The sequence below is a fragment of the Engystomops pustulosus genome, chromosome 1 (genome assembly GCF_040894005.1).
Source record: "Engystomops pustulosus chromosome 1, aEngPut4.maternal, whole genome shotgun sequence".
NCBI lineage: Eukaryota > Metazoa > Chordata > Amphibia > Anura > Leptodactylidae > Engystomops > Engystomops pustulosus.
In genome coordinates, this window is record NC_092411.1 from 192,400,215 (window position 1) to 192,426,867 (window position 26,653).

Sequence of the window (26,653 nt, forward strand, 5' to 3'; positions counted from 1 at the left end):
GCTGTTTCAGAGCCTGGATAGCTCAGTCGGTAGAGCATCAGACTTTTAATCTGAGGGTCCAGGGTTCAAGTCCCTGTTCAGGCGGCAGTCCTTTTACAAGAAACAGTTTCTTAGTTTCCTCTTAAATTGACAAGTCAATAAAGGAAGCAGTAGACAGCTTTAAGTATGACATTATACTTTCAAATATGTACCTTGATGCCATCAAATACTATTTACGTCCTCTGGAAAGTTTGGCTACTGTATGTTAAAGATCTAGGGACATTGTAAACTCACTGAGAATAGATACATTTATATCTTTGATGTTTCTTTAAAACCATATTTACAGTGTGGAAGTTTAGCATATATTTCTTAATTGAGTGATTATGTCCATTTGCATGAAGATCTCTAACAACTTTAACAGTAATACTCCAAAGTATTTATGAAATCAAGAACTTTTCATTTTGCCGTTAATGGACTATGAGGACCTTATATTCTCCTTCATTTAACCTCAGTATTTTTTTCTATCTCAGTGAGAGCTTTTTCAGAGCCTGGATAGCTCAGTCGGTAGAGCATCAGACTTTTAATCTGAGGGTCCAGGGTTCAAGTCCCTGTTCAGGCGGCAGTCCTTTTACAAGAAACAGTTTCTTAGTTTCCTCTTAAATTGACATGTTAATAAAGGAAGCAGTAGAAAGCTTTAAGTATGACATTATACTTTCAAATATGTACCTTGATGCCATCAAATTCTATTTACGTCCTTTGGAAAGTTTGGCTACTGTATGTTAAAGATCTAGGGACATTGTAAACTCACTGAGAATAGATACATTTATATCTTTGATGTTTCTTTAAAACCATATTTACAGTGTGGAAGTTTAGCATATATTTCTTGATTGAGTGATTATGTCCATTTGCATGAAGATCTCTAACAACTTCAACAGTAATACTCCAAAGTATTTATGAAATCAAGAACTTTTCATTTTGCCGTTAATGGACTATGAGGACCTTATATTCTCCTTCATTTAACCTCAGTATTTTTTTCTATCTCAGTGAGAGCTTTTTCAGAGCCTGGATAGCTCAGTCGGTAGAGCATCAGACTTTTAATCTGAGGGTCCAGGGTTCAAGTCCCTGTTCAGGCGGCAGTCCTTTTACAAGAAACAGTTTCTTAGTTTCCTCTTAAATTGACAAGTCAATAAAGGAAGCAGTAGACAGCTTGAAGTATGACATTATACTTTCAAATATGTACCTTGATGCCATCAAATTCTATTTACGTCCTTTGGAAAGTTTGGCTACTGTATGTTAAAGATCTAGGGACATTGTAAACTCACTGAGAATAGATACATTTATATCTTTGATGTTTCTTTAAAACCATATTTACAGTGTGGAAGTTTAGCATATATTTCTTAATTGAGTGATTATGTCCATTTGCATGAAGATCTCTAACAACTTCAACAGTAATACTCCAAAGTATTTATGAAATCAAGAACTTTTCATTTTGCCGTTAATGGACTATGAGGACCTTATATTCTCCTTCATTTAACCTCAGTATTTTTTTCTATCTCAGTGAGAGCTTTTTCAGAGCCTGGATAGCTCAGTCGGTAGAGCATCAGACTTTTAATCTGTGGGTCCAGGGTTCAAGTCCCTGTTCAGGCGGCAGTCCTTTTACAAGAAACAGTTTCTTAGTTTCCTCTTAAATTGACATGTTAATAAAGGAAGCAGTAGACAGCTTTAAGTATGACATTATACTTTCAAATATGTACCTTGATGCCATCAAATTCTATTTACGTCCTTTGGAAAGTTTGGCTACTGTATGTTAAAGATCTAGGGACATTGTAAACTCACTGAGAATAGATACATTTATATCTTTGATGTTTCTTTAAAACCATATTTACAGTGTGGAAGTTTAGCATATATTTCTTGATTGAGTAATTATGTCCATTTGCATGAAGATCTCTAACAACTTCAACAGTAATACTCCAAAGTATTTATGAAATCAAGAACTTTTTATTTTGCGGTTAATGGACTATGAGGACCTTATAGTCTCCTTCATTTAACCTCAGTATTTTTTTCTATCTCAGTGAGAGCTTTTTCAGAGCCTGGATAGCTCAGTCGGTAGAGCATCAGACTTTTAATCTGAGGGTCCAGGGTTCAAGTCCCTGTTCAGGCGGCAGTCTTTTTACAAGAAACAGTTTCTTAGTTTCCTCTTAAATTGACATGTAAATAAAGGAAGCAGTAGGCAGCTTTAAGTATGACATTATACTTTCAAATATGTACCTTGATGCCATCAAATTCTATTTACGTCCTTTGGAAAGTTTGGCTACTGTATGTTAAAGATCTAGGGACATTGTAAACTCACTGAGAATAGATACATTTATATCTTTGATGTTTCTTTAAAACCATATTTACAGTGTGGAAGTTTAGCATATATTTCTTGATTGAGTGATTATGTCCATTTGCATGAAGATCTCTAACAACTTCAACAGTAATACTCCAAAGTATTTATGAAATCAAGAACTTTTCATTTTGCCGTTAATGGACTATGAGGACCTTATATTCTCCTTCATTTAACCTCAGTATTTTTTTCTATCTCAGTGAGAGCTTTTTCAGAGCCTGGATAGCTCAGTCGGTAGAGCATCAGACTTTTAACCTGAGGGTCCAGGGTTCAAGTCCCTGTTCAGGCGGCAGTCCTTTTACAAGAAACAGTTTCTTAGTTTCCTCTTAAATTGACAAGTCAATAAAGGAAGCAGTAGACAGCTTGAAGTATGACATTATACTTTCAAATATGTACCTTGATGCCATCAAATTCTATTTACGTCCTTTGGAAAGTTTGGCTACTGTATGTTAAAGATCTAGGGACATTGTAAACTCACTGAGAATAGATACATTTATATCTTTGATGTTTCTTTAAAACCATATTTACAGTGTGGAAGTTTAGCATATATTTCTTAATTGAGTGATTATGTCCATTTGCATGAAGATCTCTAACAACTTCAACAGTAATACTCCAAAGTATTTATGAAATCAAGAACTTTTCATTTTGCCGTTAATGGACTATAAGGACCTTATATTCTCCTTCATTTAACCTCAGTATTTTTTTCTATCTCAGTGAGAGCTTTTTCAGAGCCTGGATAGCTCAGTCGGTAGAGCATCAGACTTTTAATCTGAGGGTCCAGGGTTCAAGTCCCTGTTCAGGCGGCAGTCCTTTTACAAGAAACAGTTTCTTAGTTTCCTCTTAAATTGACATGTTAATAAAGGAAGCAGTAGACAGCTTTAAGTATGACATTATACTTTCAAATATGTACCTTGATGCCATCAAATTCTATTTACGTCCTTTGGAAAGTTTGGCTACTGTATGTTAAAGATCTAGGGACATTGTAAACTCACTGAGAATAGATACATTTATATCTTTGATGTTTCTTTAAAACCATATTTACAGTGTGGAAGTTTAGCATATATTTCTTGATTGAGTGATTATGTCCATTTGCATGAAGATCTCTAACAACTTCAACAGTAATACTCCAAAGTATTTATGAAATCAAGAACTTTTCATTTTGCCGTTAATGGACTATGAGGACCTTATATTCTCCTTCATTTAACCTCAGTATTTTTTTCTATCTCAGTGAGAGCTGTTTCAGAGCCTGGATAGCTCAGTCGGTAGAGCATCAGACTTTTAATCTGAGGGTCCAGGGTTCAAGTCCCTGTTCAGGCGGCAGTCCTTTTACAAGAAACAGTTTCTTAGTTTCCTCTTAAATTGACATGTTAATAAAGGAAGCAGTAGACAGCTTTAAGTATGACATTATACTTTCAAATATGTACCTTGATGCCATCAAATTCTATTTACGTCCTTTGGAAAGTTTAGCTACTGTATGTTAAAGATCTAGGGACATTGTAAACTCACTGAGAATAGATACATTTATATCTTTGATGTTTCTTTAAAACCATATTTACAGTGTGGAAGTTTAGCATATATTTCTTGATTGAGTGATTATGTCCATTTGCTTGAAGATCTCTAACAACTTCAACAGTAATACTCCAAAGTATTTATGAAATCAAGAACTTTTCATTTTGGCGTTAATGGACTATGAGGACCTTATATTCTCCTTCATTTAACCTTAGTATTTTTTTCTATCTCAGTGAGAGCTGTTTCAGAGCCGGGATAGCTCAGTCGGTAGAGCATCAGACTTTTAATCTGAGGGTCCAGGGTTCAAGTCCCTGTTCAGGCGACAGTCCTTTTACAAGAAACAGTTTCTTAGTTTCCTCTTAAATTGACATGTCAATAAAGGAAGCAGTAGACAGCTTTAAGTATGACATTATACTTTCAAATATGTACCTTGATGCCATCAAATTCTATTTACGTCCTTTGGAAAGTTTGGCTACTGTATGTTAAAGATCTAGGGACATTGTAAACTCACTGAGAATAGATACATTTATATCTTTGATGTTTCTTTAAAACCATATTTACAGTGTGGAAGTTTAGCATATATTTCTTGATTGAGTGATTATGTCCATTTGCATGAAGATCTCTAACAACTTCAACAGTAATACTCCAAAGTATTTATGAAATCAAGAACTTTTTATTTTGCGGTTAATGGACTATGAGGACCTTATAGTCTCCTTCATTTAACCTCAGTATTTTTTTCTATCTCAGTGAGAGCTGTTTCAGAGCCTGGATAGCTCAGTCGGTAGAGCATCAGACTTTTAATCTGAGGGTCCAGGGTTCAAGTCCCTGTTCAGGCGGCAGTCTTTTTACAAGAAACAGTTTCTTAGTTTCCTCTTAAATTGACATGTAAATAAAGGAAGCAGTAGGCAGCTTTAAGTATGACATTATACTTTCAAATATGTACCTTGATGCCATCAAATTCTATTTACGTCCTTTGGAAAGTTTGGCTACTGTATGTTAAAGATCTAGGGACATTGTAAACTCACTGAGAATAGATACATTTATATCTTTGATGTTTCTTTAAAACCATATTTACAGTGTGGAAGTTTAGCATATATTTCTTGATTGAGTGATTATGTCCATTTGCATGAAGATCTCTAACAACTTCAACAGTAATACTCCAAAGTATTTATGAAATCAAGAACTTTTCATTTTGCCGTTAATGGACTATGAGGACCTTATATTCTCCTTCATTTAACCTCAGTATTTTTTTCTATCTCAGTGAGAGCTTTTTCAGAGCCTGGATAGCTCAGTCGGTAGAGCATCAGACTTTTAATCTGAGGGTCCAGGGTTCAAGTCCCTGTTCAGGCGGCAGTCCTTTTACAAGAAACAGTTTCTTAGTTTCCTCTTAAATTGACAAGTCAATAAAGGAAGCAGTAGACAGCTTGAAGTATGACATTATACTTTCAAATATGTACCTTGATGCCATCAAATTCTATTTACGTCCTTTGGAAAGTTTGGCTACTGTATGTTAAAGATCTAGGGACATTGTAAACTCACTGAGAATAGATACATTTATATCTTTGATGTTTCTTTAAAACCATATTTACAGTGTGGAAGTTTAGCATATATTTCTTGATTCAGTGATTATGTCCATTTGCATGAAGATCTCTAACAACTTCAACAGTAATACTCCAAAGTATTTATGAAATCAAGAACTTTTCATTTTGCCGTTAATGGACTATGAGGACCTTATATTCTCCTTCATTTAACCTCAGTATTTTTTTCTATCTCAGTGAGAGCTGTTTCAGAGCCTCGATAGCTCAGTCGGTAGAGCATCAGACTTTTAATCTGAGTGTCCAGGGTTCAAGTCCCTGTTCAGGCGGCAGTCCTTTTACAAGAAACAGTTTCTTAGTTTCCTCTTAAATTGACATGTAAATAAAGGAAGCAGTAGACAGCTTTAAGTATGACATTATACTTTCAAATATGTACCTTGATGCCATCAAATTCTATTTACGTCCTTTGGAAAGTTTGGCTACTGTATGTTAAAGATCTAGGGACATTGTAAACTCACTGAGAATAGATACATTTATATCTTTGATGTTTCTTTAAAACCATATTTACAGTGTGGAAGTTTAGCATATATTTCTTGATTGAGTGATTATGTCCATTTGCATGAAGATCTCTAACAACTTCAACAGTAATACTCCAAAGTATTTATGAAATCAAGAACTTTTCATTTTGCCGTTAATGGACTATAAGGACCTTATATTCTCCTTCATTTAACCTCAGTATTTTTTTCTATCTCAGTGAGAGCTGTTTCAGAGCCTGGATAGCTCAGTCGGTAGAGCATCAGACTTTTAATCTGAGGGTCCAGGGTTCAAGTCCCTGTTCAGGCGGCAGTCCTTTTACAAGAAACAGTTTCTTAGTTTCCTCTTAAATTGACATGTCAATAAAGGAAGCAGTAGACAGCTTTAACCCCTTAAGGACGCAGCCATTTTACAGCTTAAGGCTCAGCCCGATTTTTTGGATTCTGACTTGCTTCGCTTTATATGGTTATAACTTTTGAACACTGTTACTTATCAAAACGATTCTGAGATTGTTTTTTCCCCACATGTTGTACTTCATTTTAGTGGTAAATTTTGGCAGATAAGTTTTGCGTTTATTTACAAAAAAAAGAAAATATGATAAATTTTTTGAAAAATTTGCCATTTTCGAAATTCTAAATCATTGCGTTTTCAGGCAGATAGATTTACCACCTAAATAAGTTGCTGAATAACATTTCCCATTTGTCTACTTTACATTTTCATAATTTCTGAAATGTTTGGATAATTTATTTTGATGTCACGCGGCTTACAAATAGAATATCGCTTTTCCGGATTTTCAGAATTTACTCTTTTGCGGATAAATACAGTTTTGAATGAAATTTTACATATTTAGCATCAAAACCCCCCATATAATCTACCCATTTTCAAATCTGCACCCCTCAAGCTATCAGAAACAGCTTTTACGAAGATTGTTAACCCCTTGAGATCTTCATAGTAATTGAATCAAAATGGAGGTGAAATTTAGAATGGTCATACTGTTCCCTTATACGTTCATTTAGCACTAAAATTTACACATTTCCAAAATATAAAAAGAGAAAACCCACCATACAATTTGTTCTGCAATTTCTCCTGAGTACAAAGACCCCCCACATGTGGCTGTGACTTGTTTTATGGGCGCACAGCAAGGCGCAGAAGGGAAGGAGGGCGCTGCAGCTGCCAGGATTTTAGTTTCCTCATTGGCCCCTTTTGAAGGCTATAAAATTTTCGCTTTTTCGTTATTGGGGCCATGTGACGGCATTTTTTTTTGCGGGATGAGATGCTTTTTCCATTGTTACCATTTTGGGGTTGGTATCACCTATTGTTGAAAATTTAGGAACTTTTTTTGAGGGCAGGAGTAGAAAAGCATCAATTCTGTACTGGATTTTTGACTTTTTTTTTTTTGGTGTTCACCGTATAGACTAATAATCATGTTAGCTTTATTCTATGGGTTGATACGATTACGGGGATACCAGACATGAATATATTTTCTTACGTTTTACTAAATTTGTCAAACAAAACCCTAATGTGGGGAAAAATCTATAATTTTTGTATTGCCATCTTCCAAGTGGCATAACTTTGTTACGTTTTTGGCTACGGAGCTGGGTGATGGCTTGTTTTTTGCGGGACATGTTGTACTTTGCACCAGTATCATCTCTGAGTACATATGGTTTTTTGGTCGCATTTTATAGCATTTTTTGTGGGATTAAAAAGGTAAAAATCATAATTTTTGGAGGGTTTATAACAGTTTTTTTTTACGGCGTTTATCGTGGGGGTTCAATAATGATTTACTTTTATTCTACGGGTTGTTACGGACGCGCTGATACTATATATGTGGGGTTTGTGTTATGATTTAGACTTTTTTTTTGAGTTATATGTCTCTTTATATGTTTTGGGGGTTTGGGGCATTTTTAGTGATTTATGACTTTATTTTTTTATTGAATAACTTTTTTTTTTTACTTTTTCAGTTTTATACCATGGGATATGAACAAGCAATCATCTGATTGCTTCTTCATGATAATATTCTGCAATACTCATGTATTGCAGAGTATTATCAGTGTCAGCCTATGCACTTGCATAGGCTGGCACTTTGCCAGTAAGATGACGTCACAGACGCCATCTTACTGGCAATTCTTGCTAGTAACTCTGGGGTCCAGATCGGACCCCAGAGTTACTATAGCAACGATCGGCGCCCCCCGAAAACGGTTCGGGGGGGCCGATCGTGGGGGAAAGACCCCCCAGATACTTGTTAGATGCCGCGGTCGCGCTGACCGCGGCATCTAAAGGGTTAAGCACCCGCGATCGGAGACAACTCCGATCGCGGGTGTTACACTGGGGTGCCGGCTATTAGTTACAGCCGGCACCCCGTGTTTCCCGATGCCGGTTCGGCTCTGATCCAGAGCCGAGCCGGCATAAGCGCCGTGGCGGATATATCCGCCACTGAGCGCTAAGTCACTGCGCTCCGTGGCGGATATATCCGCCGCGGAGCGTGAAGGGGTTAAGTATGACATTATACTTTCAAATATGTACCTTGATGCCATCAAATTCTATTTACGTCCTTTGGAAAGTTTGGCTACTGTATGTTAAAGATCTAGGGACATTGTAAACTCACTGAGAATAGATACATTTATATCTTTGATGTTTCTTTAAAACCATATTTACAGTGTGGAAGTTTAGCATATATTTCTTGATTGAGTGATTATGTCCATTTGCATGAAGATCTCTAACAACTTCAACAGTAATACTCCAAAGTATTTATGAAATCAAGAACTTTTCATTTTGCCGTTAATGGACTATGAGGACCTTATATTCTCCTTCATTTAACCTCAGTATTTTTTTCTATCTCAGTGAGAGCTTTTTCAGAGCCTGGATAGCTCAGTCGGTAGAGCATCAGACTTTTAATCTGAGGGTCCAGGGTTCAAGTCCCTGTTCAGGCGGCAGTCCTTTTACAAGAAACAGTTTCTTAGTTTCCTCTTAAATTGACATGTTAATAAAGGAAGCAGTAGACAGCTTTAAGTATGACATTATACTTTCAAATATGTACCTTGATGCCATCAAATTCTATTTACGTCCTTTGGAAAGTTTGGCTACTGTATGTTAAAGATCTAGGGACATTGTAAACTCACTGAGAATAGATACATTTATATCTTTGATGTTTCTTTAAAACCATATTTACAGTGTGGAAGTTTAGCATATATTTCTTGATTGAGTGATTATGTCCATTTGCATAAAGATCTCTAACAACTTCAACAGTAATACTCCAAAGTATTTATGAAATCAAGAACTTTTCATTTTGCCGTTAATGGACTATGAGGACCTTATATTCTCCTTCATTTAACCTCAGTATTTTTTTCTATCTCAGTGAGAGCTTTTTCAGAGCCTGGATAGCTCAATCGCTAGAGCATCAGACTTTTAATCTGAGGGTCCAGGGTTCAAGTCCCTGTTCAGGCGGCAGTCCTTTTACAAGAAACAGTTTCTCAGTTTCCTCTTAAATTGACATGTAAATAGAGGAAGCAGTAGACAGCTTTAAGTATGACATTATACTTTCAAATATGTACCTTGATGCCATCAAATTCTATTTACGTCCTTTGGAAAGTTTGGCTACTGTATGTTAAAGATCTAGGGACATTGTAAACTCTCTGAGAATAGATACATTTATATCTTTGATGTTTCTTTAAAACCATATTTACAGTGTGGAAGTTTAGCATATATTTCTTGATTGAGTGATTATGTCCATTTGCATGAAGATCTCTAACAACTTCAACAGTAATACTCCAAAGTATTTATGAAATCAAGAACTTTTCATTTTGCCGTTAATGGACTATGAGGACCTTATATTCTCCTTCATTTAACCTCAGTATTTTTTTCTATCTCTGTGAGAGCTTTTTCAGAGCCTGGATAGCTCAGTCGGTAGAGCATCAGACTTTTAAACTGAGGGTCCAGGGTTCAAGTCCCTGTTCAGGCAGCAGTCCTTTTACAAGAAACAGTTTCTTAGTTTCCTCTTAAATTGACATGTCAATAAAGGAAGCAGTAGACAGCTTTAAGTATGACATTATACTTTCAAATATGTACCTTGATGCCATCAAATTCTATTTACGTCCTTTGGAAAGTTTGGCTACTGTATGTTAAAGATCTAGGGACATTGTAAACTCACTGAGAATAGATACATTTATATCTTTGATGTTTCTTTAAAACCATATTTACAGTGTGGAAGTTTAGCATATATTTCTTGATTGAGTGATTATGTCCATTTGCATGAAGATCTCTAACAACTTCAACAGTAATACTCCAAAGTATTTATGAAATCAAGAACTTTTCATTTTGCCGTTAATGGACTATGAGGACCTTATATTCTCCTTCATTTAACCTCAGTATTTTTTTCTGTCTCAGTGAAAGCTGTTTCAGAGCATGGATAGCTCAGTCGGTAGAGCATCAGACTTTTAATCTGAGGGTCCAGGGTTCAAGTCCCTGTTCAGGCGGCAGTCCTTTTACAAGAAACAGTTTCTTAGTTTCCTCTTAAATTGACATGTCAATAAAGGAAGCAGTAGACAGCTTTAAGTATGACATTATACTTTCAAATATGTACCTTGATGCCATCAAATTTTATTTACGTCCTTTGGAAAGTTTGGCTACTGTATGTTAAAGATCTAGGGACATTGTAAACTCACTGAGAATAGATACATTTATATCTTTGATGTTTCTTTAAAACCATATTTACAGTGTGGAAGTTTAGCATATATTTCTTGATTGAGTGATTATGTCCATTTGCATGAAGATCTCTAACAACTTCAACAGTAATACTCCAAAGTATTTATGAAATCAAGATCTTTTCATTTTGCCGTTAATGGACTATGAGGACCTTATATTCTCCTTCATTTAACCTCAGTATTTTTTTCTGTCTCAGTGAGAGCTGTTTCAGAGCCTGGATAGCTCAGTCGGTAGAGCATCAGACTTTTAATCTGAGGGTCCAGGGTTCAAGTCCCTGTTCAGGCGGCTGTCCTTTTACAAGAAACAGTTTCTTAGTTTCCTCTTAAATTGACATGTCAATAAAGGAAGCAGTAGACAGCTTTAAGTATGACATTATACTTTCAAATATGTACCTTGATGCCATCAAATTCTATTTACGTCCTTTGGAAAGTTTGGCTACTGTATGTTAAAGATCTAGGGACATTGTAAACTCACTGAGAATAGATACATTTATATCTTTGATGTTTCTTTAAAACCATATTTACAGTGTGGAAGTTTAGCATATATTTCTTAATTGAGTGATTATGTCCATTTGCATGAAGATCTCTAACAACTTCAACAGTAATACTCCAAAGTATTTATGAAATCAAGAACTTTTCATTTTGCCGTTAATGGACTATGAGGACCTTATATTCTCCTTCGTTTAACCTCAGTATTTTTTTCTATCTCAGTGAGAGCTTTTTCAGAGCCTGGATAGCTCAGTCGGTAGAGCATCAGACTTTTAATCTGAGGGTCCAGGGTTCAAGTCCCTGTTCAGGCAACAGTCTTTTTACAAGAAACAGTTTCTTAGTTTCCTCTTAAATTGACATGTTAATAAAGGAAGCAGTTGACAGCTTTAAGTATGACATTATACTTTCAAATATGTACCTTGATGCCATCAAATTCTATTTACGTCCTTTGGAAAGTTTGGCTACTGTATGTTAAAGATCTAGGGACATTGTAAACTCACTGAGAATAGATACATTTATATCTTTGATGTTTCTTTAAAACCATATTTACAGTGTGGAAGTTTAGCATATATTTCTTGATTGAGTGATTATGTCCATTTGCATGAAGATCTCTAACAACTTCAACAGTAATACTCCAAAGTATTTATGAAATCAAGAACTTTTCATTTTGCCGTTAATGGACTATAAGGACCTTATATTCTCCTTCATTTAACCTCAGTATTTTTTTCTATCTCAGTGAGAGCTGTTTCAGAGCCTGGATAGCTCAGTCGGTAGAGCATCAGACTTTTAATCTGAGGGTCCAGGGTTCAAGTCCCTGTTCAGGCGGCAGTCCTTTTACAAGAAACAGTTTCTTAGTTTCCTCTTAAATTGACATGTCAATAAAGGAAGCAGTAGACAGCTTTAAGTATGACATTATACTTTCAAATATGTACCTTGATGCCATCAAATTCTATTTACGTCCTTTGGAAAGTTTGGCTACTGTATGTTAAAGATCTAGGGACATTGTAAACTCACTGAGAATAGATACATTTATATCTTTGATGTTTCTTTAAAACCATATTTACAGTGTGGAAGTTTAGCATATATTTCTTGATTGAGTGATTATGTCCATTTGCATGAAGATCTCTAACAACTTCAACAGAAATACTCCAAAGTATTTATGAAATCAAGAACTTTTCATTTTGCCGTTAATGGACTATGAGGACCTTATATTCTCCTTCATTTAACCTCCGTATTTTTTTCTATCTCAGTGAGAGCTGTTTCAGAGCCTGGATAGCTCAGTCGGTAGAGCATCAGACTTTTAATCTGAGGGTCCAGGGTTCAAGTCCCTGTTCAGGCGGTAGTCCTTTTACAAGAAACAGTTTCTTAGTTTCCTCTTAAATTGACATGTCAATAAAGGAAGCAGTAGACAGCTTTAAGTATGACATTATACTTTCAAATATGTACCTTGATGCCATCAAATTCTATTTACGTCCTTTGGAAATTTTGGCTACTGTATGTTAAAGATCTAGGGACATTGTAAACTCACTGAGAATAGATACATTTATATCTTTGATGTTTCTTTAAAACCATATTTACAGTGTGGAAGTTTAGCATATATTTCTTGATTGAGTGATTATGTCCATTTGCATAAAGATCTCTAACAACTTCAACAGTAATACTCCAAAGTATTTATGAAATCAAGAACTTTTCATTTTGCCGTTAATGGACTATGAGGACCTTATATTCTCCTTCATTTAACCTCAGTATTTTTTTCTATCTCAGTGAGAGCTTTTTCAGAGCCTGGATAGCTCAGTCGGTAGAGCATCAGACTTTTAATCTGAGGTCCAGGGTTCAAGTCCCTGTTCAGGCGCCAGTCCTTTTACAAGAAACAGTTTCTTAGTTTCCTCTTAAATTGACATGTAAATAAAGGAAGCAGTAGACAGCTTTAAGTATGACATTATACTTTCAAATATGTACCTTGATGCCATCAAATTCTATTTACGTCCTTTGGAAAGTTTGGCTACTGTATGTTAAAGATCTAGGGACATTGTAAACTCACTGAGAATAGATACATTTATATCTTTGATGTTTCTTTAAAACCATATTTACAGTGTGGAAGTTTAGCATATATTTCTTGATTGAGTGATTATGTCCATTTGCATGAAGATCTCTAACAACTTCAACAGTAATACTCCAAAGTATTTATGAAATCAAGAACTTTTTATTTTGCGGTTAATGGACTATGAGGACCTTATAGTCTCCTTCATTTAACCTCAGTATTTTTTTCTATCTCAGTGAGAGTTTTTTCAGAGCCTGGATAGCTCAGTCGGTAGAGCATCAGACTTTTAATCTGAGGGTCCAGGGTTCAAGTCCCTGTTCAGGCGGCAGTCTTTTTACAAGAAACAGTTTCTTAGTTTCCTCTTAAATTGACATGTAAATAAAGGAAGCAGTAGGCAGCATTAAGTATGACATTATACTTTCAAATATGTACCTTGATGCCATCAAGTTCTATTTACGTCCTTTGGAAAGTTTGGCTACTGTATGTTAAAGATCTAGGGACATTGTAAACTCACTGAGAATAGATACATTTATATCTTTGATGTTTCTTTAAAACCATATTTACAGTGTGGAAGTTTAGCATATATTTCTTGATTGAGTGATTATGTCCATTTGCATGAAGATCTCTAACAACTTCAACAGTAATACTCCAAAGTATTTATGAAATCAAGAACTTTTCATTTTGCCGTTAATGGACTATGAGGACCTTATATTCTCCTTCATTTAACCTCAGTATTTTTTTCTATCTCAGTGAGAGCTTTTTCAGAGCCTGGATAGCTCAGTCGGTAGAGCATCAGACTTTTAATCTGAGGGTCCAGGGTTCAAGTCCCTGTTCAGGCGGCAGTCCTTTTACAAGAAACAGTTTCTTAGTTTCCTCTTAAATTGACAAGTCAATAAAGGAAGCAGTAGACAGCTTGAAGTATGACATTATACTTTCAAATATGTACCTTGATGCCATCAAATTCTATTTACGTCCTTTGGAAAGTTTGGCTACTGTATGTTAAAGATCTAGGGACATTGTAAACTCACTGAGAATAGATACATTTATATCTTTGATGTTTCTTTAAAACCATATTTACAGTGTGGAAGTTTAGCATATATTTCTTGATTGAGTGATTATGTCCATTTGCTTGAAGATCTCTAACAACTTCAACAGTAATACTCCAAAGTATTTATGAAATCAAGAACTTTTCATTTTGCTGTTAATGGACTATGAGGACCTTATATTCTCCTTCATTTAACCTCAGTATTTTTTTCTATCTCAGTGAGAGCTGTTTCAGAGCCTCGATAGCTCAGTCGGTAGAGCATCAGACTTTTAATCTGAGTGTCCAGGGTTCAAGTCCCTGTTCAGGCGGCAGTCCTTTTACAAGAAACAGTTTCTTAGTTTCCTCTTAAATTGACATGTTAATAAAGGAAGCAGTAGACAGCTTTAAGTATGACATTATACTTTCAAATATGTACCTTGATGCCATCAAATTCTATTTACGTCCTTTGGAAAGTTTGGCTACTGTATGTTAAAGATCTAGGGACATTGTAAACTCTCTGAGAATAGATACATTTATATCTTTGATGTTTCTTTAAAACCATATTTACAGTGTGGAAGTTTAGCATATATTTCTTGATTGAGTGATTATGTCCATTTGCATGAAGATCTCTAACAACTTCAACAGTAATACTCCAAAGTATTTATGAAATCAAGAACTTTTCATTTTGCCGTTAATGGACTATAAGGACCTTATATTCTCCTTCATTTAACCTCAGTATTTTTTTCTATCTCAGTGATAGCTGTTTCAGAGCCTGGATAGCTCAGTCGGTAGAGCATCAGACTTTTAATCTGAGGGTCCAGGGTTCAAGTCCCTGTTCAGGCGGCAGTCCTTTTACAAGAAACAGTTTCTTAGTTTCCTCTTAAATTGACATGTCAATAAAGGAAGCAGTAGACAGCTTTAAGTATGACATTATACTTTCAAATATGTACCTTGATGCCATCAAATTCTATTTACGTCCTTTGGAAAGTTTGGCTACTGTATGTTAAAGATCTAGGGACATTGTAAACTCACTGAGAATAGATACATTTATATCTTTGATGTTTCTTTAAAACCATATTTACAGTGTGGAAGTTTAGCATATATTTCTTGATTGAGTGATTATGTCCATTTGCATGAAGATCTCTAACAACTTCAACAGTAATACTCCAAAGTATTTATGAAATCAAGAACTTTTCATTTTGCCGTTAATGGACTATGAGGACCTTATATTCTCCTTCATTTAACCTCAGTATTTTTTTCTATCTCAGTGAGAGCTTTTTCAGAGCCTGGATAGCTCAGTCGGTAGAGCATCAGACTTTTAATCTGAGGGTCCAGGGTTCAAGTCCCTGTTCAGGCAGCAGTCCTTTTACAAGAAACTGTTTCTTAGTTTCCTCTTAAATTGACATGTCAATAAAGGAAGCAGTAGACAGCTTTAAGTATGACATTATACTTTCAAATATGTACCTTGATGCCATCAAATTCTATTTACGTCCTTTGGAAAGTTTGGCTACTGTATGTTAAAGATCTAGGGACATTGTAAACTCACTGAGAATAGATACATTTATATCTTTGATGTTTCTTTAAAACCATATTTACAGTGTGGAAGTTTAGCATAAATTTCTTGATTGAGTGATTATGTCCATTTGCATAAAGATCTCTAACAACTTCAACAGTAATACTCCAAAGTATTTATGAAATCAAGAACTTTTCATTTTGCCGTTAATGGACTATGAGGACCTTATATTCTCCTTCATTTAACCTCAGTATTTTTTTCTATCTCAGTGAGAGCTTTTTCAGAGCTTGGATAGCTCAATCGCTAGAGCATCAGACTTTTAATCTGAGGGTCCAGGGTTCAAGTCCCTGTTCAGGCGGCAGTCCTTTTACAAGAAACAGTTTCTTAGTTTCCTCTTAAATTGACATGTAAATAGAGGAAGCAGTAGACAGCTTTAAGTATGACATTATACTTTCAAATATGTACCTTGATGCCATCAAATTCTATTTACGTCCTTTGGAAAGTTTGGCTACTGTATGTTAAAGATCTAGGGACATTGTAAACTCACTGAGAATAGATACATTTATATCTTTGATGTTTCTTTAAAACCATATTTACAGTGTGGAAGTTTAGCATATATTTCTTGATTGAGTGATTATGTCCATTTGCATGAAGATCTCTAACAACTTCAACAGTAATACTCCAAAGTATTTATGAAATCAAGAACTTTTCATTTTGCCGTTAATGGACTATGAGGACCTTATATTCTCCTTCATTTAACCTCAGTATTTTTTTCTGTCTCAGTGAGAGCTGTTTCAGAGCCTGGATAGCTCAGTCGGTAGAGCATCAGACTTTTAATCTGAGGGTCCAGGGTTCAAGTCCCTGTTCAGGCGGCAGTCCTTTTACAAGAAACAGTTTCTTAGTTTCCTCTTAAATTGACATGTCAATAAAGGAAGCAGTAGACAGCTTTAAGTATGACATTATACTTTCAAATATGTACCTTGATGCCATCAAATTCTATTTACGTCCTTTGGAAAGTTTGGCTACTGTATGTTAAAGATCTAGGGACATTGTAAACTCACTGAGAATAGATACATTTATATCTTTGATGTTTCTTTAAAACCATATTTACAGTGTGGAAGTTTAGCATATATTTCTTAATTGAGTGATTATGTCCATTTGCATGAAGATCTCTAACAACTTCAACAGTAATACTCCAAAGTATTTATGAAATCAAGAACTTTTCATTTTGCCGTTAATGGACTATGAGGACCTTATATTCTCCTTCATTTAACCTCAGTATTTTTTTCTATCTCAGTGTGAGCTTTTTCAGAGCCTGGATAGCTCAGTCGGTAGAGCATCAGACTTTTAATCTGAGGGTCCAGGGTTCAAGTCCCTGTTCAGGCGGCAGTCCTTTTACAAGAAACAGTTTCTTAGTTTCCTCTTAAATTGACATGTCAATAAAGGAAGCAGTAGACAGCTTTAAGTATGACATTATACTTTCAAATATGTACCTTGATGCCATCAAATTCTATTTACGTCCTTTGGAAAGTTTGGCTACTGTATGTTAAAGATCTAGGGACATTGTAAACTCACTGAGAATAGATACATTTATATCTTTGATGTTTCTTTAAAACCATATTTACAGTGTGGAAGTTTAGCATATATTTCTTGATTGAGTGATTATGTCCATTTGCATGAAGATCTCTAACAACTTCAACAGTAATACTCCAAAGTATTTATGAAATCAAGAACTTTTCATTTTGCCGTTAATGGACTATGAGGACCTTATATTCTCCTTCATTTAACCTCAGTATTTTTTTCTGTCTCAGTGAGAGCTGTTTCAGAGCCTGTATAGCTCAGTCGGTAGAGCATCAGACTTTTAATCTGAGGGTCCAGGGTTCAAGTCCCTGTTCAGGCGGCAGTCCTTTTACAAGAAACAGTTTCTTAGTTTCCTCTTAAATTGACATGTCAATAAAGGAAGCAGTAGACAGCTTTAAGTATGACATTATACTTTCAAATATGTACCTTGATGCCATCAAATTCTATTTACGTCCTTTGGAAAGTTTGGCTACTGTATGTTAAAGATCTAGGGACATTGTAAACTCACTGAGAATAGATACATTTATATCTTTGATGTTTCTTTAAAACCATATTTACAGTGTGGAAGTTTAGCATATATTTCTTGATTGAGTGATTATGTCCATTTGCATGAAGATCTCTAACAACTTCAACAGTAATACTCCAAAGTATTTATGAAATCAAGAACTTTTCATTTTGCCGTTAATGGACTATAAGGACCTTATATTCTCCTTCATTTAACCTCAGTATTTTTTCTATCTCAGTGAGAGCTGTTTCAGAGCCTGGATAGCTCAGTCGGTAGAGCATCAGACTTTTAATCTGAGGGTCCAGGGTTCAAGTCCCTGTTCAGGCGGCAGTCCTTTTACAAGAAACAGTTTCTTAGTTTCCTCTTAAATTGACATGTCAATAAAGGAAGCAGTAGACAGCTTTAAGTATGACATTATACTTTCAAATATGTACCTTGATGCCATCAAATTCTATTTACGTCCTTTGGAAAGTTTGGCTACTGTATGTTAAAGATCTAGGGACATTGTAAACTCACTGAGAATAGATACATTTATATCTTTGATGTTTCTTTAAAACCATATTTACAGTGTGGAAGTTTAGCATATATTTCTTAATTGAGTGATTATGTCCATTTGCATGAAGATCTCTAACAACTTCAACAGTAATACTCCAAAGTATTTATGAAATCAAGAACTTTTCATTTTGCCGTTAATGGACTATGAGGACCTTATATTCTCCTTCATTTAACCTCAGTATTTTTTTCTATCTCAGTGAGAGCTTTTTCAGAGCCTGGATAGCTCAGTCGGTAGAGCATCAGACTTTTAATCTGAGGGTCCAGGGTTCAAGTCCCTGTTCAGGCGGCAGTCCTTTTACAAGAAACAGTTTCTTAGTTTCCTCTTAAATTGACATGTCAATAAAGGAAGCAGTAGACAGCTTTAAGTATGACATTATACTTTCAAATATGTACCTTGATGCCATCAAATTCTATTTACGTCCTTTGGAAAGTTTGGCTACTGTATGTTAAAGATCTAGGGACATTGTAAACTCACTGAGAATAGATACATTTATATCTTTGATGTTTCTTTAAAACCATATTTACAGTGTGGAAGTTTAGCATATATTTCTTGATTGAGTGATTATGTCCATTTGCATGAAGATCTCTAACAACTTCAACAGTAATACTCCAAAGTATTTATGAAATCAAGAACTTTTCATTTTGCCGTTAATGGACTATGAGGACCTTATATTCTCCTTCATTTAACCTCAGTATTTTTTTCTATCTCAGTGAGAGCTTTTTCAGAGCCTGGAAAGCTCAGTCGGTAGAGCATCAGACTTTTAATCTGAGGGTCCAGGGTTCAAGTCCCTGTTCAGGCGGCAGTCCTTTTACAAGAAACAGTTTCTTAGTTTCCTCTTAAATTGACATGTTAATAAAGGAAGCAGTAGACAGCTTTAAGTATGACATTATACTTTCAAATATGTACCTTGATGCCATCAAATTCTATTTACGTCCTTTGGAAAGTTTGGCTACTGTATGTTAAAGATCTAGGGACATTGTAAACTCACTGAGAATAGATACATTTATATCTTTGATGTTTCTTTAAAACCATATTTACAGTGTGGAAGTTTAGCATATATTTCTTGATTGAGTGATTATGTCCATTTGCATGAAGATCTCTAACAACTTCAACAGTAATACTCCAAAGTATTTATGAAATCAAGAACTTTTCATTTTGCCGTTAATGGACTATGAGGACCTTATATTCTCCTTCATTTAACCTCAGTATTTTTTTCTGTCTCAGTGAGAGCTGTTTCAGAGCCTGGATAGCTCAGTCGGTAGAGCATCAGACTTTTAATCTGAGGGTCCAGGGTTCAAGTCCTTGTTCAGGCGGCAGTCCTTTTACAAGAAACAGTTTCTTAGTTTCCTCTTAAATTGACATGTCAATAAAGGAAGCAGTAGACAGCTTTAAGTATGACATTATACTTTCAAATATGTACCTTGATGCCATCAAATTCTATTTACGTCCTTTGGAAAGTTTGGCTACTGTATGTTAAAGATCTAGGGACATTGTAAACTCACTGAGAATAGATACATTTATATCTTTGATGTTTCTTTAAAACCATATTTACAGTGTGGAAGTTTAGCATATATTTCTTAATTGAGTGATTATGTCCATTTGCATGAAGATCTCTAACAACTTCAACAGTAATACTCCAAAGTATTTATGAAATCAAGAACTTTTCATTTTGCCGTTAATGGACTATGAGGACCTTATATTCTCCTTCATTTAACCTCAGTATTTTTTTCTATCTCAGTGAGAGATTTTTCAGAGCCTGGATAGCTCAGTCGGTAGAGCATCAGACTTTTAATCTGAGAGTCCAGGGTTCAAGTCCCTGTTCAGGCAACAGTCTTTTTACAAGAAACAGTTTCTTAGTTTCCTCTTAAATTGACATGTTAATAAAGGAAGCAGTTGACAGCTTTAAGTATGACATTATACTTTCAAATATGTACCTTGATGCCATCAAATTCTATTTACGTCCTTTGGAAAGTTTGGCTACTGTATGTTAAAGATCTAGGGACATTGTAAACTCACTGAGAATAGATACATTTATATCTTTGATGTTTCTTTAAAACCATATTTACAGTGTGGAAGTTTAGCATATATTTCTTGATTGAGTGATTATGTCCATTTGCATGAAGATCTCTAACAACTTCAACAGTAATACTCCAAAGTATTTATGAAATCAAGAACTTTTCATTTTGCCGTTAATGGACTATAAGGACCTTATATTCTCCTTCATTTAACCTCAGTATTTTTTTCTATCTCAGTGAGAGCTGTTTCAGAGCCTGGATAGCTCAGTCGGTAGAGCATCAGACTTTTAATCTGAGGGTCCAGGGTTCAAGTCCCTGTTCAGGCGGCAGTCCTTTTACAAGAAACAGTTTCTTAGTTTCCTCTTAAATTGACATGTCAATAAAGGAAGCAGTAGACAGCTTTAAGTATGACATTATACTTTCAAATATGTACCTTGATGCCATCAAATTCTATTTACGTCCTTTGGAAAGTTTGGCTACTGTATGTTAAAGATCTAGGGACATTGTAAACTCACTGAGAATAGATACATTTATATCTTTGATGTTTCTTTAAAACCATATTTACAGTGTGGAAGTTTAGCATATATTTCTTGATTGAGTGATTATGTCCATTTGCATGAAGATCTCTAACAACTTCAACAGTAATACTCCAAAGTATTTATGAAATCAAGAACTTTTCATTTTGCCGTTAATGGACTATGAGGACCTTATATTCTCCTTCATTTAACCTCAGTATTTTTTTCTATCTCAGTGAGAGCTGTTTCAGAGCCTGGATAGCTCAGTCGGTAGAGCATCAGACTTTTAATCTGAGGGTCCAGGGTTCAAGTCCCTGTTCAGGCGGTAGTCCTTTTACAAGAAACAGTTTCTTAGTTTCCTCTTAAATTGACATGTCAATAAAGGAAGCAGTAGACAGCTTTAAGTATGACATTATACTTTCAAATATGTACCTTGATGCCATCAAATTCTATTTACGTCCTTTGGAAATTTTGGCTACTGTATGTTAAAGATCTAGGGACATTGTAAACTCACTGAGAATAGATACATTTATATCTTTGATGTTTCTTTAAAACCATATTTACAGTGTGGAAGTTTAGCATATATTTCTTGATTGAGTGATTATGTCCATTTGCATGAAGATCTCTAACAACTTCAACAGTAATACTCCAAAGTATTTATGAAATCAAGAACTTTTTATTTTGCGGTTAATGGACTATGAGGACCTTATAGTCTCCTTCATTTAACCTCAGTATTTTTTTCTATCTCAGTGAGAGTTTTTTCAGAGCCTGGATAGCTCAGTCGGTAGAGCATCAGACTTTTAATCTGAGGGTCCAGGGTTCAAGTCCCTGTTCAGGCGGCAGTCTTTTTACAAGAAACAGTTTCTTAGTTTCCTCTTAAATTGACATGTAAATAAAGGAAGCAGTAGGCAGCATTAAGTATGACATTATACTTTCAAATATGTACCTTGATGCCATCAAATTCTATTTACGTCCTTTGGAAAGTTTGGCTACTGTATGTTAAAGATCTAGGGACATTGTAAACTCACTGAGAATAGATACATTTATATCTTTGATGTTTCTTTAAAACCATATTTACAGTGTGGAAGTTTAGCATATATTTCTTGATTGAGTGATTATGTCCATTTGCATGAAGATCTCTAACAACTTCAACAGTAATACTCCAAAGTATTTATGAAATCAAGAACTTTTCATTTTGCCGTTAATGGACTATGAGGACCTTATATTCTCCTTCATTTAACCTCAGTATTTTTTTCTATCTCAGTGAGAGCTTTTTCAGAGCCTGGATAGCTCAGTCGGTAGAGCATCAGACTTTTAATCTGAGGGTCCAGGGTTCAAGTCCCTGTTCAGGCGGCAGTCCTTTTACAAGAAACAGTTTCTTAGTTTCCTCTTAAATTGACAAGTCAATAAAGGAAGCAGTAGACAGCTTGAAGTATGACATTATACTTTCAAATATGTACCTTGATGCCATCAAATTCTATTTACGTCCTTTGGAAAGTTTGGCTACTGTATGTTAAAGATCTAGGGACATTGTAAACTCACTGAGAATAGATACATTTATATCTTTGATGTTTCTTTAAAACCATATTTACAGTGTGGAAGTTTAGCATATATTTCTTGATTGAGTGATTATGTCCATTTGCATGAAGATCTCTAACAACTTCAACAGTAATACTCCAAAGTATTTATGAAATCAAGAACTTTTCATTTTGCTGTTAATGGACTATGAGGACCTTATATTCTCCTTCATTTAACCTCAGTATTTTTTTCTATCTCAGTGAGAGCTGTTTCAGAGCCTGGATAGCTCAGTCGGTAGAGCATCAGACTTTTAATCTGAGTGTCCAGGGTTCAAGTCCCTGTTCAGGCGGCAGTCCTTTTACAAGAAACAGTTTCTTAGTTTCCTCTTAAATTGACATGTAAATAAAGGAAGCAGTAGACAGCTTTAAGTATGACATTATACTTTCAAATATGTACCTTGATGCCATCAAATTCTATTTACGTCCTTTGGAAAGTTTGGCTACTGTATGTTAAAGATCTAGGGACATAGTAAACTCACTGAGAATAGATACATTTATATCTTTGATGTTTCTTTAAAACCATATTTACAGTGTGGAAGTTTAGCATATATTTCTTGATTGAGTGATTATGTCCATTTGCATGAAGATCTCTAACAACTTCAACAGTAATACTCCAAAGTATTTATGAAATCAAGAACTTTTCATTTTGCCGTTAATGGACTATAAGGACCTTATATTCTCCTTCATTTAACCTCAGTATTTTTTTCTATCTCAGTGAGAGCTGTTTCAGAGCCTGGATAGCTCAGTCGGTAGAGCATCAGACTTTTAATCTGAGGGTCCAGGGTTCAAGTCCCTGTTCAGGCGGCAGTCCTTTTACAAGAAACAGTTTCTTAGTTTCCTCTTAAATTGACATGTCAATAAAGGAAGCAGTAGACAGCTTTAAGTATGACATTATACTTTCAAATATGTACCTTGATGCCATCAAATTCTATTTACGTCCTTTGGAAAGTTTGGCTACTGTATGTTAAAGATCTAGGGACATTGTAAACTCACTGAGAATAGATACATTTATATCTTTGATGTTTCTTTAAAACCATATTTACAGTGTGGAAGTTTAGCATATATTTCTTGATTGAGTGATTATGTCCATTTGCATGAAGATCTCTAACAACTTCAACAGTAATACTCCAAAGTATTTATGAAATCAAGAACTTTTCATTTTGCCGTTAATGGACTATGAGGACCTTATATTCTCCTTCATTTAACCTCAGTATTTTTTTCTATCTCAGTGAGAGCTTTTTCAGAGCCTGGATAGCTCAGTCGGTAGAGCATCAGACTTTTAATCTGAGGATCCAGGGTTCAAGTCCCTGTTCAGGCGGCAGTCCTTTTACAAGAAACAGTTTCTTAGTTTCCTCTTAAATTGACATGTTAATAAAGGAAGCAGTAGACAGCTTTAAGTATGACATTATACTTTCAAATATGTACCTTGATGCCATCAAATTCTATTTACGTCCTTTGGAAAGTTTGGCTACTGTATGTTAAAGATCTAGGGACATTGTAAACTCTCTGAGAATAGATACATTTATATCTTTGATGTTTCTTTAAAACCATATTTACAGTGTGGAAGTTTAGCATATATTTCTTGATTGAGTGATTATGTCCATTTGCATGAAGATCTCTAACAACTTCAACAGTAATACTCCAAAGTATTTATGAAATCAAGAACTTTTCATTTTGCCGTTAATGGACAATAAGGACCTTATATTCTCCTTCATTTAACCTCAGTATTTTTTTCTATCTCAGTGAAAGCTGTTTCAGAGCCTGGATAGCTCAGTCGGTAGAGCATCAGACTTTTAATCTGAGGGTCCAGGGTTCAAGTCCCTGTTCAGGCGGCAGTCCTTTTACAAGAAACAGTTTCTTAGTTTCCTCTTAAATTGACATGTCAATAAAGGAAGCAGTAGACAGCTTTAAGTATGACATTATACTTTCAAATATGTACCTTGATGCCATCAAATTCTATTTACGTCCTTTGGAAAGTTTGGCTACTGTATGTTAAAGATCTAGGGACATTGTAAACTCACTGAGAATAGATACATTTATATCTTTGATGTTTCTTTAAAACCATATTTACAGTGTGGAAGTTTAGCATATATTTCTTGATTGAGTGATTATGTCCATTTGCATGAAGATCTCTAACAACTTCAACAGTAATACTCCAAAGTATTTATGAAATCAAGAACTTTTCATTTTGCCGTTAATGGACTATGAGGACCTTATATTCTCCTTCATTTAACCTCAGTATTTTTTTCTATCTCAGTGAGAGCTTTTTCAGAGCCTGGATAGCTCAGTCGGTAGAGCATCAGACTTTTAATCTGAGGGTCCAGGGTTCAAGTCCCTGTACAGGCGGCAGTCCTTTTACAAGAAACAGTTTCTTAGTTTCCTCTTAAATTGACATGTTAATAAAGGAAGCAGTAGACAGCTTTAAGTATGACATTATACTTTCAAATATGTACCTTGATGCCATCAAATTCTATTTACGTCCTTTGGAAAGTTTGGCTACTGTATGTTAAAGATCTAGGGACATTGTAAACTCACTGAGAATAGATACATTTATATCTTTGATGTTTCTTTAAAACCATATTTACAGTGTGGAAGTTTAGCATATATTTCTTGATTGAGTGATCATGTCCATTTGCATAAAGATCTCTAACAACTTCAACAGTAATACTCCAAAGTATTTATGAAATCAAGAACTTTTCATTTTGCCGTTAATGGACTATGAGGACCTTATATTCTCCTTCATTTAACCTCAGTATTTTTTTCTATCTCAGTGAGAGCTTTTTCAGAGCCTGGATAGCTCAGTCGGTAGAGCATCAGACTTTTAATCTGAGGGTCCAGGGTTCAAGTCCCTGTTCAGGCAGCAGTTCTTTTACAAGAAACTGTTTCTTAGTTTCCTCTTAAATTGACATGTCAATAAAGGAAGCAGTAGACAGCTTTAAGTATGACATTATACTTTCAAATATGTACCTTGATGCCATCAAATTCTATTTACGTCCTTTGGAAAGTTTGGCTACTGTATGTTAAAGATCTAGGGACATTGTAAACTCACTGAGAATAGATACATTTATATCTTTGATGTTTCTTTAAAACCATATTTACAGTGTGGAAGTTTAGCATATATTTCTTGATTGAGTGATTATGTCCATTTGCATAAAGATCTCTAACAACTTCAACAGTAATACTCCAAAGTATTTATGAAATCAAGAACTTTTCATTTTGCCGTTAATGGACTATGAGGACCTTATATTCTCCTTCATTTAACCTCAGTATTTTTTTCTATCTCAGTGAGAGCTTTTTCAGAGCCTGGATAGCTCAGTCGGTAGGGCATCAGACTTTTAATCTGAGGGTCCAGGGTTCAAGTCCCTGTTCAGGCGGCAGTCCTTTTACAAGAAACAGTTTCTTAGTTTCCTCTTAAATTGACATGTTAATAAAGGAAGCAGTAGACAGCTTTAAGTATGACATTATACTTTCAAATATGTACCTTGATGCCATCAAATTCTATTTACGTCCTTTGGAAAGTTTGGCTACTGTATGTTAAAGATCTAGGGACATTGTAAACTCACTGAGAATAGATACATTTATATCTTTGATGTTTCTTTAAAACCATATTTACAGTGTGGAAGTTTAGCATATATTTCTTGATTGAGTGATTATGTCCATTTGCATGAAGATCTCTAACAACTTCAACAGTAATACTCCAAAGTATTTATGAAATCAAGAACTTTTCATTTTGCCATTAATGGACTATGAGGACCTTATATTCTCCTTCATTTAACCTCAGTATTTTTTTCAATCTCAGTGAGAGCTTTTTCAGAGCCTGGATAGCTCAGTCGGTAGAGCATCAGACTTTTAATATGAGGGTCCAGGGTTCAAGTCCCTGTTCAGGCGGCAGTCCTTTTACAAGAAACAGTTTCTTAGTTTCCTCTTAAATTGACATGTTAATAAAGGAAGCAGTAGACAGCTTTAAGTATGACATTATACTTTCAAATATGTACCTTGATGCCATCAAATTCTATTTACGTCCTTTGGAAAGTTTGGCTACTGTATGTTAAAGATCTAGGGACATTGTAAACTCACTGAGAATAGATACATTTATATCTTTGATGTTTCTTTAAAACCATATTTACAGTGTGGAAGTTTAGCATATATTTCTTGATTGAGTGATTATGTCCATTTGCATGAAGATCTCTAACA

General features: G+C 35.1%; 14 non-coding genes across 14 annotated transcripts; all 14 read left to right on the top strand.

Moving 5' to 3' along the window:
• The first annotated feature begins 11,370 nt into the window (after positions 1–11,370).
• TRNAK-UUU (transfer RNA lysine (anticodon UUU)) lies at positions 11,371–11,443 on the top strand. Its single transcript has one exon. It is a non-coding gene; the product is annotated as a tRNA-Lys (tRNA).
• A 3,524-nt stretch (positions 11,444–14,967) lies between these two features.
• Positions 14,968–15,040, top strand: TRNAK-UUU (transfer RNA lysine (anticodon UUU)). Its single transcript has one exon. It is a non-coding gene; the product is annotated as a tRNA-Lys (tRNA).
• A 441-nt stretch (positions 15,041–15,481) lies between these two features.
• On the top strand, positions 15,482–15,554 carry TRNAK-UUU (transfer RNA lysine (anticodon UUU)). The gene has a single exon. It is a non-coding gene; the product is annotated as a tRNA-Lys (tRNA).
• Positions 15,555–16,509: 955 nt separating this feature from the next.
• Positions 16,510–16,582, top strand: TRNAK-UUU (transfer RNA lysine (anticodon UUU)). Its single transcript has one exon. It is a non-coding gene; the product is annotated as a tRNA-Lys (tRNA).
• A 441-nt stretch (positions 16,583–17,023) lies between these two features.
• TRNAK-UUU (transfer RNA lysine (anticodon UUU)) lies at positions 17,024–17,096 on the top strand. The gene has a single exon. It is a non-coding gene; the product is annotated as a tRNA-Lys (tRNA).
• A 954-nt stretch (positions 17,097–18,050) lies between these two features.
• Positions 18,051–18,123, top strand: TRNAK-UUU (transfer RNA lysine (anticodon UUU)). Its single transcript has one exon. It is a non-coding gene; the product is annotated as a tRNA-Lys (tRNA).
• A 441-nt stretch (positions 18,124–18,564) lies between these two features.
• On the top strand, positions 18,565–18,637 carry TRNAK-UUU (transfer RNA lysine (anticodon UUU)). The gene has a single exon. It is a non-coding gene; the product is annotated as a tRNA-Lys (tRNA).
• A 1,983-nt stretch (positions 18,638–20,620) lies between these two features.
• TRNAK-UUU (transfer RNA lysine (anticodon UUU)) lies at positions 20,621–20,693 on the top strand. Its single transcript has one exon. It is a non-coding gene; the product is annotated as a tRNA-Lys (tRNA).
• Positions 20,694–21,134: 441 nt separating this feature from the next.
• On the top strand, positions 21,135–21,207 carry TRNAK-UUU (transfer RNA lysine (anticodon UUU)). Its single transcript has one exon. It is a non-coding gene; the product is annotated as a tRNA-Lys (tRNA).
• Positions 21,208–21,648: 441 nt separating this feature from the next.
• TRNAK-UUU (transfer RNA lysine (anticodon UUU)) lies at positions 21,649–21,721 on the top strand. Its single transcript has one exon. It is a non-coding gene; the product is annotated as a tRNA-Lys (tRNA).
• A 441-nt stretch (positions 21,722–22,162) lies between these two features.
• On the top strand, positions 22,163–22,235 carry TRNAK-UUU (transfer RNA lysine (anticodon UUU)). The gene has a single exon. It is a non-coding gene; the product is annotated as a tRNA-Lys (tRNA).
• A 955-nt stretch (positions 22,236–23,190) lies between these two features.
• TRNAK-UUU (transfer RNA lysine (anticodon UUU)) lies at positions 23,191–23,263 on the top strand. The gene has a single exon. It is a non-coding gene; the product is annotated as a tRNA-Lys (tRNA).
• A 955-nt stretch (positions 23,264–24,218) lies between these two features.
• On the top strand, positions 24,219–24,291 carry TRNAK-UUU (transfer RNA lysine (anticodon UUU)). Its single transcript has one exon. It is a non-coding gene; the product is annotated as a tRNA-Lys (tRNA).
• A 955-nt stretch (positions 24,292–25,246) lies between these two features.
• On the top strand, positions 25,247–25,319 carry TRNAK-UUU (transfer RNA lysine (anticodon UUU)). The gene has a single exon. It is a non-coding gene; the product is annotated as a tRNA-Lys (tRNA).
• The last annotated feature ends 1,334 nt before the right edge of the window (positions 25,320–26,653 follow it).